Here is a 20,373-nt window from a genome sequence, read left to right as displayed (position 1 = left end):
ATGGATTTCATTTCAGTGGGATAAGCTGGAGAAGTGTGGCCCTCAATGAATCCTTGGGAAATAAATGGCAGGCAGGTAAGGGCAGAGTTGGATGGACTTTTTAGTTGGTTGAATTACCAGACCCAAGTTATCTTAATAAATTCACATAAACTTTGAGTGGAGTCTCCAGAGTCAGCTACAACTGGGTTCTGTCCTGTTATATCCTGTACAATAGGATTCTCTTATATGTGTTTCATATGACCTGTTTCCTGTTTTATCAGTGTTATATATGAGAGTGTTGGGGACATAAAATTAAATTTGTGCATGACCCTAAAGATAATGGTATTCACTAGTATGTTGAAGGTAGGAAAGCAATTCTTTTTTTTTTTAATATATTTTATTGATTTTTTAGAGGGGAAGGGAGAGAGATAGCGAGTCAGAAACATCAATGAGAGAGAAACATCAATCAGCTGCCTCCTGCACATCCCCCACTGGGGAAATGCCCACAACCCAGGTACATGCATTGTTGGGGTCCAACCCCAGCAGGTCCAGGGGTCCCCAAAGGTGTGGACAGAGTGGGAAGGAATGACACAGAGACAGCGTTCAGTTGATCAGCAGCCTAGCCAGGATCTCTAGCCAAGTTCTGGTCAGGATCTCTAGCCAAGTTCTGGTCAGGATCTCCAGCCAGGTTCTGTGTCCATGTTCTCTTGCTAGGTTCTCCAGCCAGGTTCTCCAGCCAGGTTCGGTAGCCATGTTCCCTCGCTATGTTCTCCAGCCAGGTTCTGTCCAGGTTCTCCAGCCAGGTTCAGTCACCAGGTTCTAGTCAGGTTCTCTTGCCATGTTCTATCCAGGTTCTGTAGCCAGATTCTCTAGGTTCTTCAGCCAGATTCTCTCGCTAGGTTCTGTCTCTAGGTTCTGTGTCTAGTTTCTGTCCAGGATCTTTTGCCATGTTCTCTCCAGCGAAGTTCTTCTGTCTCTAGGTTCTGTGTAGGTTCTGTTGTCTTGTTACATCTGTATTTATACCAGTTGATTCCAATCCTATCAATCTCTATTCCAAAGGTTAGGGCGTTTCTTATCTCCATTCCAGGGAGTAAAGATTATGTAGCTTAAGCATGATTGTTCATAGTTAAAGTGATTAATTACCCGCCTGGCACTTAGTTAAGGGGTTTTAGTCCCTCCCTAACTTCAGGGGAAAAATCCCTACCTGGGGAAACAACCTTTCTCAGAGAGGTGACCTTGGTTAAAACACATAGTGCCAAGAAGGTGAGCAAACATATTAAGAACAGTATGCCATATATGCCAGGTCCCTTGAAACAGCAAGGATGGACCGGCTCCCGGCATGCTCTTGACCGGAATCGAACCCAGGACCCTTCAGTCCGGAGGCCCGACGCTCTATCCACTGAGCCAAACCGGTTTCGGCAGAAAGCAATTCTTGTTGCTCCTTCTCTCTTCCCCCCACAAAAAATAACAAACAGGGAATGGATGAGTGACAAAGTAATAGGGACCAATGTTCTGCATGTAGGTGGAAAAGCCTACAAAATATCCCTGTGGCTGCCACCCAAGACGGAAAATCAGTCTGGAAAAAATAAGTAAGAAAGGACTGAAAGTGGAAGATGTGGCTTTTTGACAGCAATAGCAGTGAACAGGCCTGGGGCTCTTCATGGAGACAAAGCTCAAAGTGAGCTAAGAGTGTGATTCAATAAAAGTCAAACAAATCTTAAGCTCCATGAACAGCAGTACAGAATCCAAACATAAAGTGAGAGGCATGCCTTTCTCCATAGTGGTCAGGCCCCCTGGGTGCAGGGCTTTGCCTTCTGGGCACCCTAACAAATCAGAGTGCAGGGAGAGGAGAGTTAGCAACACAGGAAGGAGCAATGGAAGCTTCTCCGAGTTTCAGCAAAAAGAACAGTGTTTGCTTTGGCTGAGGAGGGGGCTTGGCAGGGAGTGGCTGTGTTAGTCTGCTGGGGCTGCCATACAAAGTACCACAGTTGGGCAGCTTAAACAAAGATGTTTAGTGTCTTCTGGTCTGGAGGCTGGAAGTTCAAGGTCAAGATGTCAGCAGGGTTGGTTTCTTCTGAGACCTTTCTCCTTTTCTTATAGAAGTCCTCCTTCCCCTGTGTGTGTCTGCGCCCTAATCTCTTCTTCTTTGAAGGACACCGGTCATGCTGGGTTAGAGTCAACCTACGTGACTTTATTTTAATTTAATTACCTCTTTGCAGACCCTATCTCCAAATACAGTCACATTTTGAAGTACTGGGGGAGAGGGGCACAATTCAGACTATAACAGTCCCTGAATCTTGCCTCCTCACGTGGAAAAGGAAATAAATTTCTCTTTTGAAATTCCTGCAGACAATGCAAAGACCACTGTGTGGGAGTTATTAGGAATACCGATTCTGGCTCAATATAAGGAAAAGCTTTGCCTTAGAAAGGGATGGTGTCAAAGATGGTCAAAGAGTGTGGGGGCAGGAGTGACAAGTGAGGGGGAATAAAGACACATAAGTAATACCTTACTCAATAAAGAGAGGACAGAGCAGCTTACAGGTACACGGAGGTACTCTGCACTACCACAAAAGCAGCCACAAAGAGCTTTATGTACTCGGTGTCAAGCTGACGGTTTACTTTTTGCAAGCTATGTATCTCTCAGTGACATTCTCCCAGTTGATTATATTCCAAACAACTCCCAGGTAGTCAGGCCTGACGTTTTTATACTGGAGGTAATAAGCATGCTCCCGCACGTCAATCCCCAGGAGTGGAATAAGACCTGCTGCTCCTTGAAGGGGATCCTGGTTAGAACAAGCTGCAATCTGTAAGCGTCCTTGTTCCTTATCAAAACCAAGCCAACCCCAACCTGAGCCTTGAAGGCCGGCAGACACAGTGGTCAACTTCTCCTTAGACGTGGTGAAGGAACCAAAGTCACGTTTGATGGCTTCCAGCAATTCCCCGTTGGGTTCTCCACCACCATTAGGGCTCAGGCTTGTCCAGAAAATGCTATGATTGACATGGCCTCCCACCGATGCACTTCAGCGCAGGCTGAAGAGCTGTCTGAGTTGTGATGTCACCCTTGGCCAGGTTGTTCACTTAGGCCGCCTGGTGCTTGCAGCGGTGCAGCTGCACGATCTGGCCGGTGATATGGGGCTCCAGGACACCATAGTCCGAGGGCAGGCAGAGTGGGGAGGGTGTGCTTATATCAGCTGGCTTCTGAAATAAACATTCCCACTGCCCCAGGGATGGTGCTCACATCTGGTCCTTGGGTAGGAATAAATTTGACTACTTGACAAATATGATCAACTTTACGGAGCAGCCTCAATTCAGAGAGGCACACACATGAAACAGTTTCTTTTCCACCCATTGTCCTCCTCTGTGTTATCAAATCTCCCAACTCTCTGGGTGACAGGTTTTACAATGGCACCTGAGGGAAACTGTGCGTACCCTAGTCACTTTCACGTAAGATTCTGCCCAGGTTAAAACCCTGATTTCATCTCGGGTGTAAAAGTTCCCTTTTCTTACTATTGCCCAGTTTGTATCAGGGTACTGCAGTGGGAAGGGGAGGGTGGTCTGTGCTTTACTCCTATTCCTCTACCCCGAGTGGAGGAAGTGAGTGGTCTGCTTCTAGATGACTAGTCCTCCTCCCCTTTCCTAATCTAAAAGGAGAGAGAGGAAAAGTGCAAGGGTCTCTTACTTAACTCTCTCTGTTGACTGTTGCTGCTCCCTAGGTAACACAGTGTTCCAGTTACTTAGGCTGCAAAACAAGTTACCACAAAACTTAGTGGGTTAAAACAATGAGAACATGTATTTTGCTCCCAGATCCTCACTTTTTGGCAAAGACCAGCATAGTTGGCTAATCTCTGCTACACTTGGTGCAGATGGGAAGGCTTATAGCCTGTGTTGAATTATCTGGAAGCTCACTCACTCCTAAATCCGATGACTCTAGTAGTCAACTGAGATCTTAGCTGGGGCTGTTGCTCATAACTCCTCCTCTCCATGTGGCCTGAGCCTCCTCCCAGGATAGTGGTTTGGAACCAAGCACAAGCATCCAGGGACACACACATACACACACAAAGAAAGAGAGGGAGGGAAGGAGGAAGGGGGAGAGAGAGAGAGAGAGAGAGAGAGAGAGAGAGAGAGAGAGAGAGATATGGAGGTCATGTTGCTTTTATCACCCAGACTCAGAAGTCACCCAGCATCACTTTTATTGCATTCAGTTCAAGATCATCATAAAGTCACCCTCAGTTCCAAGGGGAGGAGAAATAGATGCCACCTCTTGATGGGGAGTGAAAAGGTTCTGGAAGGGCAATATTGCTGTCGCCACTTTTGGAGAATACCATCCACCACTATCAATGGTCTGTGTGTCAGGCATCCAAAAGTTGGCTCATGGAGTGCAGGGGTAACATCTTCAGGGAGCCCTTAGGGGCATGCTCACTACCCTGTCCTAGTCGATCTGCTCCAACAAGGCATCCTACACCCTCTTTTTGATGGGGTCCTTTCGGTGGGGCCCAGTAGGTCCTATGAAGCCCAACTACCCTCCTCTGGGTCCACTTGATCTGTAGGAAGTTCAGGCATCTTTGGCCACTCAAATGGCATGAACATGGGCTTTAACAATGCTCTCCTCTGGCTACCCTCCCATCTTAGACAGTGGATTTGTTGAATCATCCTCCACCTGCTTGGGTGGGAGGAAGACTCCTGTCTAAGATAATGACCAAGCAGACAATGAGATGCCAGCCTTCTCCTGTTACTGGCACTCCTCCCAACCCTACCCCCAGTTTTTGGAGACGTTTTTACTTGGCTTCATGGTGACGGGGAGTGGGGATCACTGTGCAAGAGAGGGAAGCATTTCTAAGAGGTGGGAAACATTCAACTTCTACAAAGCCTTTATCTCAGTGGTTCTCAACCTGTGGGTCGCGACCCCTTTGGGGGTAGAACAACCCTTTCTCAGGGGTCGCCTATCGAAAACACATATATAATTACATATTGTCTTTGTGATTAATCACTATGCTTTAATTATGTTCAATTTGTAACAATGAAATTGGGGGTCACCACAACATGAGGAACTGTATTAAAGGGTCACGGCATTAGGAAGGTTGAGAACCACCGCTTTATCTCTTGCTAGCTTCCTCTAAACTTGGGGAGTAGGGGAACTGGCTCAGGTACCAAAGCATCTGAGCTTTCCTGCCTGTCACGGGGGTGGCATCTGGGATCTTTGACGTACTGTGCTGTGGGTGTGAGTGTCTTCCAGAAGTTTAGACCTCTCTGCCCTTACTTTGGACTCTAGTCAATAACAATAGAATTCCAGTCCACATCCAGTCACACAAGTGCAAAAGCACCTGGGTCTAAACGAGGAGACTGGTACCTCATCGAAACAAAACAAATAAGCCAAAATGTTCTTCCTTTCTGTCTATGGTATGTCGTGTGTGGGCATCGAATTCAGACAGACTTGTTTCTAATCTCGTCTGTGCCTCTTATTCTTGGTGCAGTTACATTACCGGTAGGATCCTTTCTCTATCTGTAAAACTGGGATTATAACAGCATTGGGCTGTCATGAGGCTCTGAGTTGATCCATGTAAAACTCTGACACCCTATGAGGTATTATAGTTAGCTAGTAATGCTATTGCTATTATTACTAATTTTTTAAAAATATATTTTATTGATTTTTTACAGAGAGGAAGGGAGAGACATAGAGAGTTAGAAACATCGATGAGAGAGAAACATCAATCAGCTGCCTCCTGCACATCTCCTACTGGGGATGTGCCCACAACCCAGGTACATGCCCTTGACCGGAATCGAACCTGGGACCTTTCAGTCCACAGACTGTCGCTCTATCCACTGAGCCAAACCAGTTTCAGCTATTATTACTAATTTTTTGACTCACTTGGACACAAGATGAGTTTAGGGCTCTGGGCTGTTGACTGACCCTTGGGCTTGAGCTGCATGTGTGGGCTTTTTGTTGTCTGTGTGCCAATGACAGGGCAGCCTCTGTTGGCAACACACAAAGGTGGCAGGGAGTCTAACCTGTGTGGCTCAGTGGATTGAGCATTGGCCTATGCACCAAGAGATCACTAGTTTGATCCCTGGTCAGGGCACATGCCCAGATTGTGGGCTTGATCCCCAGTAGGGGGTGTGCAGGAGGCAACCAATGGATGTTTCTCTCTCATTGATGTTTCCATCTCTCCTTCTTCCATCCTCTCTCTCTAAAATCAATTAAAAAAATACATTTTTTTAAAAAGGTGGCAGAGATATAGGAGAGCTCAGTACAACTTCATTGGCTCTCACAGGCACCCAACTAGGACATGGTGGCCTTTCCTCATCCTTGGAGAACCAAAGTAAAAAAGACAATGATGCCCTAGTTGGTTTGGCTCAATGGATGGAGCATCGGCCCTCGGACTGAGGGGTCCTGGGTTTGATTCCAGTCAGGGACACGTGCCCGGGTTGTGGGCTTGGTCCCAGGTGGGGGGCGTGCGGGAGACAGCTGATCGGTGATTCTCTCTCATCATTGATGTTTCTATCTATATCTTCTCCCTTCCTCTCTCTGAAATCAATAAAATATTTTTTTAAAAAGGGAAGACAATGATAACATTGAGCTATGTTCCCAGGTCTTGCCTTCATTTGTCCAGACTATATACAAATTTTGCATGACCCTCTTTGCATTTCAGCAATCGAACCATAAGACACAATACCAAGCCTTCTCTGATACCGGAGTTTCGATCTCAGGCAAACTGGGGGTCCTTTATAGCTGTGCCTCCCCAATTTTGCTCTGATATTGGCCAAATGGCAGAGAAGAGAGAACGCATGGCATGCGGACACTTTTTAGAGTTGGACTGGAACCTGGAGAGCAGCTGCACTCATCGTAGAGCTTCCTCTAAACATCTGAGTAGTTTGTAAAGGAAGAGGATCACCTTGTTCCAGGGAGCTTACAGTGTAAGCAAGCGCATGCAGATGTACAAACACATCCAGGCAGCACGGGGTGGCTGGCCATGGGGTGAACTGTCATTCACTGGCCACATGATCCGTAAAGCTGCTGGTTCCAGGAGTCAGTCTGATTTTAATAACAGGTGACAGACACTGAATGTCGAGAAAGAATACAGAAGGACACAGGAGAGAGTAATTAAAATATTTGGAGGAAGGGAAGTGAGTCCTTCATATTAGGAAGAATATTTGAAGGTTTATAATAGCTTTTAAAAAAATTAAATTTTTTTTTATTTTCTAAAGGGCATTAGCCTATCAGCATAGTAGTCTGAACAAAGCTGCTTTTTAAAAAAATATATTTTTATTGATTTCAGAGAGGAAGGGAGAGGGGAGAGACAGAAACATCAATGATGAGAGGGAATCACTGATTGGCTGCCTCGTGCATGCCCCCTACTGGGGATCGAGCCCACAACCCAGGCATGTACCCGTGACCGAAATCAAACCCTTCAGTTGGTAGCCTGATGCTCTATCCACTGAGCCAAACCAGCCAGGCTATAATAGCTTTTTATGAGGAAGCTAATGAAAGATTTGAATGTAGTCTAGTTAAAAGAATGCTAGCAGGCAGAATTCAGGTGCATTCAAAGTGAAGACAATATAAAAACAAATAAACAATAACAAAAAAAGCGCCAAAAAAAACCCCAAAAACAGTTTTAGTAGTTTAAGCAAGAGACGAATGGAGATCCACTGGGGAGGAGGAGCTAATTTCTAAATGAGACTCTGTATGAATATGTCTATATGCACATAGGCAGAAGTATTTTGCAAGCAGAATACTGTAACACATTAGTTATGGAAAGATGGTCACTGAAGGATAGATTGGTGGAAAGAGAGGAGAGGCAAGATTTGACAGTGATGGGAAAGAAAGGAGCCACGGGTGAGGCTGGTGGCTGAGTCGGGTGCTGGGGCTGGGCTACGGATGACAGGAGCAGAGCGGAGAAGTTCTAACTGATTATGCAGGTCAGAGCAGTTTGGATTGAGCAGTGGCACTGGACTGAAGGCACACAGCTGGAGAGAGAAAGGGGAGGAAGCTGGGAATGACACCTCTTGGGTAGGTTCGGTGCTGTGGGCTACAGAAAAGGATGAAGACCTGGGAAGAAGTAACTAGGACAGTCATTAGAATTCAGGTAGAGGCTTCAGGTAGACATGTGCAGGTTTGCATGCAAGGAGACGAAGTCCACGAGGAGACAGGGCCAAAGGTACTTGGAGGAGACACTCACTGGTTTTGTAACATGCTCCCTCGCCTTCATGATGTCGCTGGTGGTAGAACAGTGTATATGTTTCATGCAGTTTCACATGGTCGGACCACATAAGGCTTCATCTGGCGCTCAGGGAATGCCCCATTGGTGGCATTCATAGATAGACTCATGGTCCCGGCATAGCGCCCTTGTGGCTCACTGCTTTGGCTTCCACCATGTCCCTGAGATGCACGGCTGTCTTTGGGGAGCCAACTGCAAGGTGATTAATTACAAGTTGGAACAAGCTCTCTGCACCCCTCACTGTTCAGCCAAATGGGGGGCATGGGGACAGAGCAGAAAGAGCATGCCTTCCACAGTCATCAGCCTCTGCCTCTTGCTGGATGTGTGGTTTCACACCAGCAACTTGACCTCTCTGTGTCAGCTCCTCTTCTGTAAAAGTGGGATGATATTGGCCACACTGCTACCCTGCTGTCTTGAGGATCGCATGAAATGGTGGCTATGCCAATGCTTGGTTAACTGCAAAGTACCGTATAGGTGCCAAGCATCACTATTTTTTTAATGTCGAAAACTGCATTTTAATGTCCAAAACCCACCTTGCGAAATAAAACTGGGGGAAAGATCCTAGATGATTTATTTGATTATGGGAATAAATTAAAGGGGGGGGATAGCACTGTTTTAAGAATTTCCCCCAAATTGTCCATATTCACTCTCAAGGATGAGATGAGCAGCTCAGTAAGACTGTTGTCAGGGAGCTGCCCCCCACGGGCCTGGGAACACATGGGTGCCTGACCTGTAAATGCTCCCCTGCACAGCCAGAGGAGAGCCAGATGGCCCAGCCCCCCGCCCTCCCTGTGCAAACATCTCTCACCCAGCCTAGCAAACAAGCCTCCCTGGGTAAAGAGGCGCCTCGGTGCTGCTTCTGTGTGGTGTAACCCAGAAACAAGCCACCGGCTCTGGACTTGGGTTATGTTTATAATCCGGGCCCCAAGCAACAGGGTCATCTGTCTTGGCTCCTTCTCTCTTATGCAAACAGGGCTGGGGGCCCATGTGGTTTGAGTACAGCCAGGCCCCTGCTTTCACTCCTTTCCGTGTAAACACATTACAAAGAATCTTTGTGACTGTCCAGGCAGAGCGGCCAAGCCTAGAGGAAGAGAGCCTGCATGGGGAGGCAGAGGGCGGTAGCAAAGGGGGGTGCCCACCAGTACCCCCTGTGCCATATGTTATAGAGAGGTTAACTTTGCCCAGTGTCTGACTGTGAGAGAGGAGAGGGTCTGTCACCTGCAGCAGAAACCAAGAAAGGTGTGAGAAAAGGGAGAACAGAGCTGATATCTGGCAGCTCTGACCCTTCCCTACCTAGCATTTCAGGTGTGGTTAAAAAAACAAAAAACAAACAAAAAAACTAAGGCCATCCTAGCTGGTTTGGCTCAGTGGAAAGAGCGTAGGCCTGTGGACTGAAGGGTCGCGGGTTCGATTCTGGTCAAAGGCACATGCCCATGTTGCGGGCTCGATCCTCAGTGGGGGCGTGCAGGAGGCAGCTCATCGATGATTCTCTTTCATCATTGATATTCCTAACTCTCTCTCTCCCTTTCTCTCTAAAATCAATAAAAATATATTTTTTTAAATAGAAGAACTAAGGCCTCCTCTTTAAGAAGTGCAGGATGGAGGAAAGAATGCCCGCTGAAGAATCAAGAAAGCAAATTGTATTCCTGCCTCCACCCCTAATGAGTTGTGGGTGCCCCTTTGGATGGTGCCTTAAGCTCTATGAGTTTTCTTGTCTACACAAATTAGAATTGTGCTACCTGCCATTTGTTGAGCCCCCTGATTGTGACAGGGGCTTTGGATGTATTGTTTTAGTAATCCACATAAGTACCCAATGAGGTAGGGATCCCCATTTCAGAGATTAAAAAATCAAGGCTCAGCAAGGAGAGCTGACTTGCCCCCCAAATACACATTAATAAGTGGCAGAAGCAGCTCTTTTTACTGCCAAACCCTGGTTTTGCCCCTGCACTGTTTCCTCTGATGATTTGAAAACTGAGACTACACAGGTATTGGCCTACTCAGAACAATCTTCCTTGCAGGAGACAGACGTTCTCACTCAGATAAGCGCAAGGCCTGGGAGTCTGGGCTCCCACCCTCCCAGAGATCTCCTCCCACCGCACTCGTTTATCACCTTGGTTAGAAGCCAGGGAAAGAGAACAATCAACAACTTGTTCCACCTCAGGGTAGAACTTGGCAGGAGCTCTTGGAATCACTGCTACCCTGTTCCAAGGCCATTCATAAATGTCTAAATTTCCATGGCATGTCCTGGAAGTTGCATGAGGGCGGCACAACCAGGAATCCTTATCCTTATGGACAAAAATGAGCACTGGGAGGCACTGCTAGGAGTGAGAGCAAGAAAAGTTCTGAGGCCTTTAACCATAAACTCTCGACAATGATATTCTAAGATAGGGATCAGCAAACTTCCGCCACTGGGCCAAATGCAGCCTGCTACTTACTTGTTTTGTGCAGCCAGTGACCTAAGGGTTTTACATTTTTAAATAGGTGGAAAGGTTTTAAAAAGAGTATTTGTTCATGGCACGGGGAAAATTATATTAAACTCAAATTTTGGCATCCATGAATACCACGATTTCAGAATGCAGCCACGCTCCTTTGTTTACGTAGAGGCCGAGGTAGCTTTTGCGCTGCAATGGCACAGTTGAGTAGCTGCAAATATTTACCATCTGGCCCTTTACAGAAAATGTTTGCCATCTCCTATTGTAGGAAAAAGCATGTGGCTGGGCAGGGCCTGGGGGAGGGTCTCCCCATCCCCGAGGTAGATCTTTGTTTAATCCCTTGTTTTCTGTAAAGCATCCACACCTCAGCTGTGCCAGGTGTCAAGATCACGCTAGGGCTCAGCAGTTGAGCGTTGACCTATGAACCAGGCGGTCACGGTTCGATTCCTGATCAGGGTCATGCCCAGGTTGTGGGCTTGATCCTCAGTGTGGGGCATGCAGGAGGCAGCCGATCAATGATTCTCTTCATCATTGATGTTTCTATCCCTCTCTCCCTCTCTCTTCTTCTCTGAAATCAACAACAAAAAATATTTTAAAAAAACCCAAAAAGCGAGATTCCACTGGGTCTGGTTGGTGGCCTGAGGGTGTAGGCTCTCAGACTCAAGATGCATTAATGGCTCTGACCTTACCCCTCCACCCTACCCTTCAAGGGTCAAGTCCTTTCCTCCCCCAGCATCCAGAGGGCTGGCAGGAAGGCATAGGTTCTTCAGGAGGGAGACTGGAGGGTTTTCCATTGGAGAAACTGACAAAAAGGCAAGATCTAGAGTAGACACTGACAGTTGGTGTCCAGTTGCCAGAGGATCGTCTGTGGGAACAGGGCAAGAGAAAGGGGAATCCGAGAGGGGACTCGTGTGTCTAGGTGACCTCACCCAGCAGTACAGTTGGGAGTGTCCGGGTCAGAGAACCCGAAGGGCAGCAGAGGTGTGTGTGGGGGGGGTCATAGTGGACAAGACCTGCCCACACCTGAGCCTTCCAGGGAGCTTCCCAGAGTCCCCTGCTGACTGTGTGAGGCCCACACTGACTCTTTCCATGTGAATGGGCAGCCAAGACATCTGAGGAAAGCTTTAACTCATGGGTAGGTGTGGTATGCTGAGTATTTGGGGGCTGATGGAGGAGGAGACAAGACCACAACAGGGCAGTATTGTTATGCAACCGACTTTATTAGGTGGATCTAGGTCAGGGTTGCATAAAAGGGACTTTACAGAGACAGCTGCGGTGCCAAGAGCAGGGAACAGGGCAAGAGAAAGGGGAATCCGAGAGGGGACTCGTGTGTCTAGGTGACCTCACCCAGCAGTACAGTTGGGAGTGTCCGGGTCAGAGAACCCGAAGGGCAGCAGAGGTGTGTGTGGGGGGGGTCTTTTATAGCCCCAGGGTTTGTCTTCTCTATGGTTAGCTGATAGGTGCAGTTTTGCAAAGCAGGAGGCTCTAAATGGCTAAAAATATGCTTTGGGCTATATTTAAAGCAATTGGATGCATAAGAATTTGAATTTGGGGCTGGTGGGCTTTGAGCCTGCTGTGAAGAAGTAACCCAGGGGCCATCGTTAGCCCATTTATGTAACAGCAGCCACAACAAGAGAAGGACCAGGAAACCATGACCATGCAGGGAGCAGAATATTTAGCAAAAACCTCTGCAGTTAATTTCCTCAGAGATAAGAGGAGAAATTGCAGGATGTTCTATAAAGGGAACATTTAGAAAACAAAAAAATATCTTGAAATAAAAAATATTAGCACAAAAATGAAAAATTCAATAGAAGAGAAGGTTAAAGATATAGACCAGCAAATAGAACAAAAAGACAGAAAATGAAAAATATGAGTGAACATATGAAAATTAGAGAATCAATCCAAAAGGTTCCTCATTTGAATTTTAGGAATTTTGGAAAATACAGAACAGAGAAAATGAAGTGGGGGAAATTATCAACAAAAAAATTTTAAGAAAATGACTCAGAAATAAAGAACACATAGAGCCCACTGAATGTTCAGCAAAATGAATGGGAGAGGATTAAATAAAACCAACTCAATGTGAAATTTCAGAATCCTAAGATTTCCAGATTCATTTAAAGGACTAAGAATCAAACCTGAAGCACTGATTCGACAGAATATATGAACCCCTATGTTCACTGCATCATTATTTACAATAGCTAAAAATTGGAAGCAGCCCAAGTGTCCATTAGTCGATGAATAGGTACATTTACACAATGGAATACTACCTGGCCATAAAAAAGAAGGAAATTTCACCCTTTGCAACAGCATGGGTGGACCTGGAGAGCATTATGCTAAGTGAAATAGCCCGTCAGAGAAAGACAAGTACCAGATGATTTTACGCACATGTGGAACCTAATGAACAAAATGAACTAACAAATAAAATAGAGACAGACTTAGATAGAGACCAGGCTGACAGCTGGCGGGGGTGGAATTGAGGGGCTGGGTGGGTGGGTGGATGGGTGGGGAGGAGCAAAAAAAGAATAAAAGAGAAAAAACTCATGGACAAGGACAAGTGTGGTGATTGCTGGGAGGAAGGGGAGGGTATACGGAGGGTGGGGTGGTGGTGGTAAAAGGTGATGTAAGGAAACTTGACTTGGGGTGGTGAACACACAATACAATGTGTGGAATTGTGCACCTGAAATCTGTATAATTTTATTAACTAATAAATTCGATAAAAAGGAAAAAATAAAATAAAATTTGGGAAAAAAATCATAATGCGCCTGATTTCTTAACAGAAACATTGTAAGTTAGAAGACAAAATTCTAAGGGTAAATAATTTCTAAACTAGAATTTTATACCCAAAGTAAAAAAGGGTTATGAGGGGAGCAAAAAGACAATTTCAGATATGCAGGTTCTCAAAATATTCACTCCACAGACATTTTGTCTCAGGAAGCTTATGAAAGGCTATGCTTCACCCAAAGGAGAAATTCCTGAGAGAGAAATGGGATCCAGAAGCAGGAGATCCAATATGGGGGTGGGGGTGGGGGTGGGACAAGGGCTCCCCAGGGTGCTGCTGAAGGGACACCCCGAGAGGACAGCTGTGCAGGAGCTGAGAGAGCAGCCAGCCCGTTTTGGAGCAGGAAAAAGAACTCCAGGGTTTTTCTAGAGTAAAACATATGGCTGTATTCAGGTTATAAATCAAACTGTTCTCAAAACCTAAAGACATCTGAACCGCTATGGAAAAGGACTTGTCTGCTTTTCTTTAACAACTTTTTTTTTGTTGTTTAATAGTTTTTAGTCCTTATATTTTTCTATGTCACTTTTCTATGTCTACTTGATAATGTGAGGAAGATAGAATTTCCGGTAAAGAATATTCCATCATCTCTGGCTATTTACGGAATGCAAAATCATACTATCCTCTTGTCTTAAACACTTGAATTTCCCTCCATTACATTATGCAGCAAAACTCACCGAAATGCATAGAGCCCACGGTTTCCCAGACAGGCTGGGGCCCGTTCTGAAAGGCACTACAAGTCGTGGAGAGCTGGTGTGCTTCTCAGCCAGCTGTGCTGAAGCGGTGGTTAAGAACTTTAAACACAGCTCTTATCTTCATTCTGGGAAGAGAGAAAAATAAGAGCTTATGTTTGAAGAAGGATTTTAGTGAAAAGAGCCTAAGCTTTGAGGCTGAACTGACTTGATTCTGCTGCTGAACTTTTTAATGGCAACTGTTTGCATCTTGGTATTAGGCACGATAACTCCAACCTGCAGGAATTTTAAAAGTGATCCCACCATGGCCCTGGCTGAGTTGCTCAGTTGGTTGGAGCATTGTTCCTTACACCAAAGAGTTGTGGGTTTGATTCCCGGGTCAGGGCATACACCTAGGTTGTGGGTTTGATCACTGGTCGGGCTCTTAGGGAAGTCAACCAATCTTCCTTCTTTCTTTCTTTCTTTCTTTCTTTCTTTCTTTCTTTCTTTCTTTCTTTCTTTCTTTCTTTCTTTCTTTCTTTCTTCTCTCTCTCTCTCTCTCTCTCTTTCCTTTCTCTCTCTCTCCTCAAAAAAAATAAAAAATAAAAAAAATTTGGTATTGCCCTAATCTGTTTGGCTCAGTGGATAGAGCGCCGGCCTGTGGACTGAAGGGTCCCGGGTTCGATTCTGGTCAAGGGCATGTACCTTGGTTGCAGGCACATCCCCAGTAGGGAGTGTGCAGGAGGCAGCTGATCGATGTTTCTCTCTCATCGATGTTTCTAACTTTCTATCCCTCTCCCTTCCTCTCTGTAAAAAATCAATAAAATATATTTTAAAAAAAGATTTGGTACTATTCTGGTTCATAGTAGATATTTATCCTTGGTGGCTGTTACATGTGTTAATGTTTTATCATTTCCATATCTATCCTTTCTAGTCAGATCTTCAGTGAGATGGGAAGACAAGTTTTATATCCCCATTTAAAGACATGCAAAACCACGTCCCAGTGACAGATTAGTGCTATTCGATGGATCCTTTGGCATATAGCATTCCTGATTAGTGTGCAATGCTCTAACATAGATAGAGCCCTTGGCAAGCGAACTTCCTTGATGTGGTTTTACTTACAGTCCTACCTTTCCAGCAGCAGAACCATGTGGCTGAGAACAGACTGTGATTACAGACCTGCTTCCAGAAAGAGGGTGTGTTTTTTTTTAAAAAATATATTTTTATTGATATCAGAGGGGAAGGGAGAGAGAAAAATAGAAACATCAATGATGAGAATCATTGATCAGCTGCCTCATGCATGCCCCACAGTGGGGATCAAGCCCACAACCTGGGTATATGCCCTGACCATGAAGTGAGCCATGACTTCCTGGTTTATAGGTTGATGCTTAACCACTGAGCCACACTGGCTGGGCTGCACCAATTTATACTCCTGCCAACAGAGCATGAGGTTCCCTTTTGCCCACATCCTCACCAGCATGTTATCTCTTATCTCTTAGATGACAGCCTTCTAACAGATGTGAGGTGATACTTCATTGTGGTTTTTTAAAAAACTATGTTTTTATTGATTTCAGAGAGAGGGAGGGATAGAAACATCAATGATGAGAGAAAATAATTGATTGGCTGCCTACTGCACACCACCTACTGGGAATTGAGCTCACAATCCGGGCATGTGCTCTGACTAGGAATCAAACCGTGACCTCCTGGTTCATGGGTCAGTGCTCAACCACTGAGCAACACCGGCTGGGCTCATTGCATTTCCCGGATGATTAGCGATGTTGAGCATCCTTTCATGTACCTATTGGCCATCTGTATTTCTATCCTTTTATTTTTTAGTGTAAGTTCGCAGGTACAATATTTCTTTATTAGTAATACGATGTCTTTTAACTGTGCCATCATTTCAAATTGAGAATGTTATTTTCTTGTTCTTTTTTTTTGTTAAAATATATTTCATTATTGATTTCAGAGAGGAAGGAAGAGGGAAAGAGAGATAGTAACATCAATGATGAGAATCATTGATCGGCTGCCTCCTCCACGCCTCCCACCAGGGATCAAGCCTGCAACCCGGGCATGTGCCCTTGGCCAGAATCGAACCTGGGACCCTTCATTCTGCAGGTTGATGCTCTACCCACTGAGCAAACTGGCTAGGGTGAGAATGTTATTTTCTTGTTCTTTTTACAAAAGTACATAGTTTTGAATGGTCTGCTTTAACTCTATTAGACTTAGACTTATTTTGAGTAATTTTTGTAGGACATTAAGTTTTGAGGAATGCATATAGCATGATACAGCACAAACGTCTGTATATAACAGTGATGGCGAACCTATGACACGCGTGTCAGAGGTGACACGCGAACTCATTTTTTTGGTTGATTTTTCTTTGTTAAATGGCATTTAAATATATAAAATAAATATCAAAAATATAAATCTTTGTTTTACTATGGTTGCAAATATCAAAAAATTTCTATATGTGACACGGCCCCAGAGTTAAGTTAGGGTTTTTCAAAATGCTGACACGCCGAGCTCAAAAGGTTCGCCATCACTGGTATATAAGTTTGAAGAGGAAAAAGAACACACTTGATTTAAAGCCTGAAAAGTGAAGAAATTAAAGCAGAAAGTACTCAAAGAAGAGGCAGGTCTTAAAAAGCAGAATATAAACAGAATCCAAAATGAAACTGAGGAAGGCAAGAAGGAAATAGTGAAAGTAGCAAAAGAAGTTTGTACAAAGAAACATGAAGACGTTAACATGCCAGATCCCTGAAATGTGATGATACAAGAAAAAAATGTGGAGTGACACCACTTCAAGTGCAGAAAGATATACTTGAGGACCTAGTACTACCCACCATACACATTCGGGTGGGTGCTTTATACAAATTATCGCATTCATTTCTCCCTATTAAATAGGCACTATTACTAACCCTCCTTTAGAAATGAGACAAGGAATCTGAAGGTCAGAAAGGTTAGGAAAGTCATCCAAGTTCACACAGCTTGTATGCGGCATTGAGATCTCATTTTGCTACACTATCTCTAGAAAACAAATTCAAGTGTTTTTTTTTATTGTTTGTGTTTTAAAGGGTAATAGTTCAAAGAGTCAAACCTTTGTTGATGTCTCTCAGGAATAAACTGGACCTCCAAAGTTTTGGAGATGTTTTCAGTCTCAAAAACCAATGATCATAAAAGTATGATTGTTTGTTTACTGCATTCCCTGTTCTGATTTTAATTAAATTCCAAATTTTACTAAACAAAAAGGGGGGGGGCGGCCGGTGTGGCTTGGTGGTTGAGTGTAGACCTATGAACCGGGAGGTCATGGTTTTCATTCCCTGTAAGGACATATGCCCAGGCTCAGTCTCGTGTGGGGTGTGCAGGCGGCAGCCGATCAAAGATTCTCTCTCATCACTGTTTCTCTCTCTCCCTGAAATCATTAAAAAATATACTAAAAAAAGGGCGGGGGGGGGGGGGCGGGGGAGGAAGCTGGACACTCGGTTGGAGTGTCATCTTGTACACCAAAAGGTAGCCGGTTCCATTCCCAGTCAGGGCACACTTGGCCCTGGTGGGGGCGCCCGGGCTTGGCTATTTTTAGCAGCAGGGACTTAGCAATCTCTGGAGCTGGGATTTGTGGCCTCTCATTCTTTAACTCCACTATCCAGCACAGAGTAAACATTTATCAGAAGGTGCTGAAATATTTACCACCCTCTTTCCAGTTCTCCCCACCTTTCACCTTTGTGTTTTTGATCCAGCTCTGTCTGGTGAGTTCGTGCTTGGAACAGTATTCCCACAGATCCGATTCCTGCCCCTCCACCGAGTGGCACCCCCTCCTCCGAGGGGCAACCCCTCCTCCGAGTGGCACCCCCTCCTCCGAGTAGCACCCCCTCCTCCGAGTGGCACCCCCGCCTCCGAGTGGCACCCCCTCCTCCGAGTGGCACCCCCTCCTCCGAGTAGCACCCCCTCCTCCGAGGGGCAACCCCTCCTCCGAGTGGCACCCCCTCCTCCGAGTAGCACCCCCTCCTCCGAGTAGCACCCCCGCCTCCGAGTGGCACCCCCTCCGCAGTCTTCTCCACCCCGGGTGGCTCTTAGCCTGCATGCCCACCCCTCTCGGGCAGGACAGCTCCCGCCGTGCAAGGACGCGCTCCCTGGCGGGTGCGCCCGTCGCGGAAAGGCAGAATCCCGTCTGAATGTTCATCGGCCCTATACCTCCTAGCCCGACGCTCGGGTCATTACGTTGAATAATGAAATAATGAAGACGAGGTACCCAGACTACTTTTTTCACTTTAACAATCTGGACCTGCCCCCAAGGTCGTTTCAAAAGTTGTTCCCATGGACAGCAGCGTGGATGTGAGAGGGAGCGAGGTCGGCAGCAGGCTGGCTCCGAGGAGGCCCGAACACGGGGCAAACCGCGGACTCCCGCCACCCTCCCCGAGTCTTTGCAAGTTCCCCACTCCTTGTCGGCGGCGGGCCCGGAGGGAGGGCGAGACCAAAAATGCGCGGCAGGAGAAGACGCTTCGCCTGCAGCGGTCCTTCTCGGATCCCCCGAGGCCGAGTCTGGCGCTGCGCGTCCCGACGGAGCAGACTCGGCCTCACCGCGCACCCCAGCGGCCAGCGCGGAGCACTGCCACGGCGGCCGTCTCCCCCGGCACACAAAGGCCGGAAGTGCGCCCGCGGGCGCCCGGCGAGGCGGCCTCTCTAGGACGCTGGAGGCCTCACATCTCGGTGGTTCTCCCAGGCTCGAAGAACAGCACCGCCATCCCCGGGCCAGTTAGCGCAAGAACCCGATTTCCAGGGCGGGTACCCCACTCCAGGGGCAGCAAAATGAGTTTGTGGTGGTTTTTTTTTTTTTTTTTTTTGGTTTGTTTGTTTTTAAATAAATTAGAAACCAGATTCAGCAACTCATGTGTAAAAGAAGCTCCACTTAAAACATATCCAGGCCGAGACCGGTTTGGCTCAGTGGATGGAGTGTCGGCCTGCGGACTGAGGGGGTCCCGGGTTCGATTCCGGTCGAGGGCGTGTACCTGGGTTGCCGGCATATCCCCGGTGGGGGATGTGCGGGAGGCGGCTGATCGATGTTTCTCTCTCGTCGATGTTTCTGGCTCTCTATCTCTCTCCCTTCCTCTCTGTAAAAAATCAATAAAATATATTTAAAAAGAAAACCAAAAATAACCAAAACATATCCAGGCCCATGTCAGCTAAGGGGTTGGAGCATGGCGGATGGTCATGCTGACTCCCTCACCGGAGGATAATCCGATGCCTGCTTAGAGCTTCCCAGTGATGTAGTTGTGTCAGAACCCAGACTTGTTCCACACCGGCCTTCCCACTGCCAAGGACTGCCCCTTAGCAGAAATGAACACTATTAAAATTAAAGCGTATGCTTTCAAAATGGCAGGAAAGGTAACGTGAGTCTGCAGGAATTCAGAGAAGACCATCACATGCCCATTAAGATGGCTACTATAAAAAAACAACAGCTAAATAACAAGTGTTTGCAAGGAGAAATGGAACTCTTGGGCATTGCTGGTGGGAATGTAAAATGGTGCAGCCACTGTAGAAAACAATAGGGCAGCTCCTTAAAAAATTTAAAACAAAATTACCATAAACCCAGCAATTCCAATTCTAGGTATACACTCAAAGAATTAAAAGCAGGGGCTTGAAGAGATATTGTACATCCATGATCATAGCAGCAATATTCATAATAGCCAGAAGGTGAAAACAACCTGAAGGTTCATAGATGAATGCATAAACAAAATATGTATGGCATGTCCATATAATGCAGTGGTTCTCAACCTTCCTAATGCCGCAACCCTTTAATACAGTTCCTCATGTTGTGGTGACCCCTAATTTCATTGTTACAAATTGAACATAATTAAAGAATAGTGATTAATCACAAAAACAATATGTAATTACATATGTGTTTTCCGATGGTCTTAGGTCGGTGACCCCTGTGAAAGGGTCGTTCGACCCCCAAAGGGGTCGCGACCCACAGGTTGAGAACTGCTGATAATGGAATCTTATTCAGCCTTAAAAAGGAAGGAAATTCTGACACTTGCTACAAGATGCATGAACCTTGAAATTATGCTAAATGAAATAAGCCAGTCACTAAAGGACAAACACTATATGATTCCATTCATATGAGGCACTTAGAGTAGTCAAATTCACAGCCAGAAAGTAGAATGGTGTCTGCCAGAGAATGGGGAGGGGAAAATAGGGAGTTATTATCTCATGGGCATACATTTTAAAGTTTACAAGATGAAAAGAGTTCTGGAGATGGATGGTGGTTGCACAACAATATGGATATATTTAATGCCGCTTGAACTATA

At 45.9% G+C, this 20,373-nt stretch overlaps 1 pseudogene across 1 annotated transcript; it reads right to left on the bottom strand.

The window, feature by feature from the left end:
• Positions 1–2,594: 2,594 nt before the first annotated feature.
• Positions 2,595–8,183, bottom strand: LOC308518529 (superoxide dismutase [Mn], mitochondrial-like; annotated as a pseudogene). The gene is made up of 2 exons: positions 8,154–8,183; positions 2,595–3,195 (listed from the first exon to the last, which is right to left on the bottom strand). The product of its transcript is annotated as a superoxide dismutase [Mn], mitochondrial-like (transcript).
• Positions 8,184–20,373: the final 12,190 nt, after the last annotated feature.

Source organism: Myotis nattereri, assembly GCF_964212035.1.
Source record: "Myotis nattereri genome assembly, chromosome: 4".
NCBI classification, from domain to species: Eukaryota; Metazoa; Chordata; class Mammalia; order Chiroptera; family Vespertilionidae; genus Myotis; species Myotis nattereri.
Note: the sequence above shows the minus strand (reverse complement) of the source record. Positions and strands in the feature narration are given on the sequence as shown.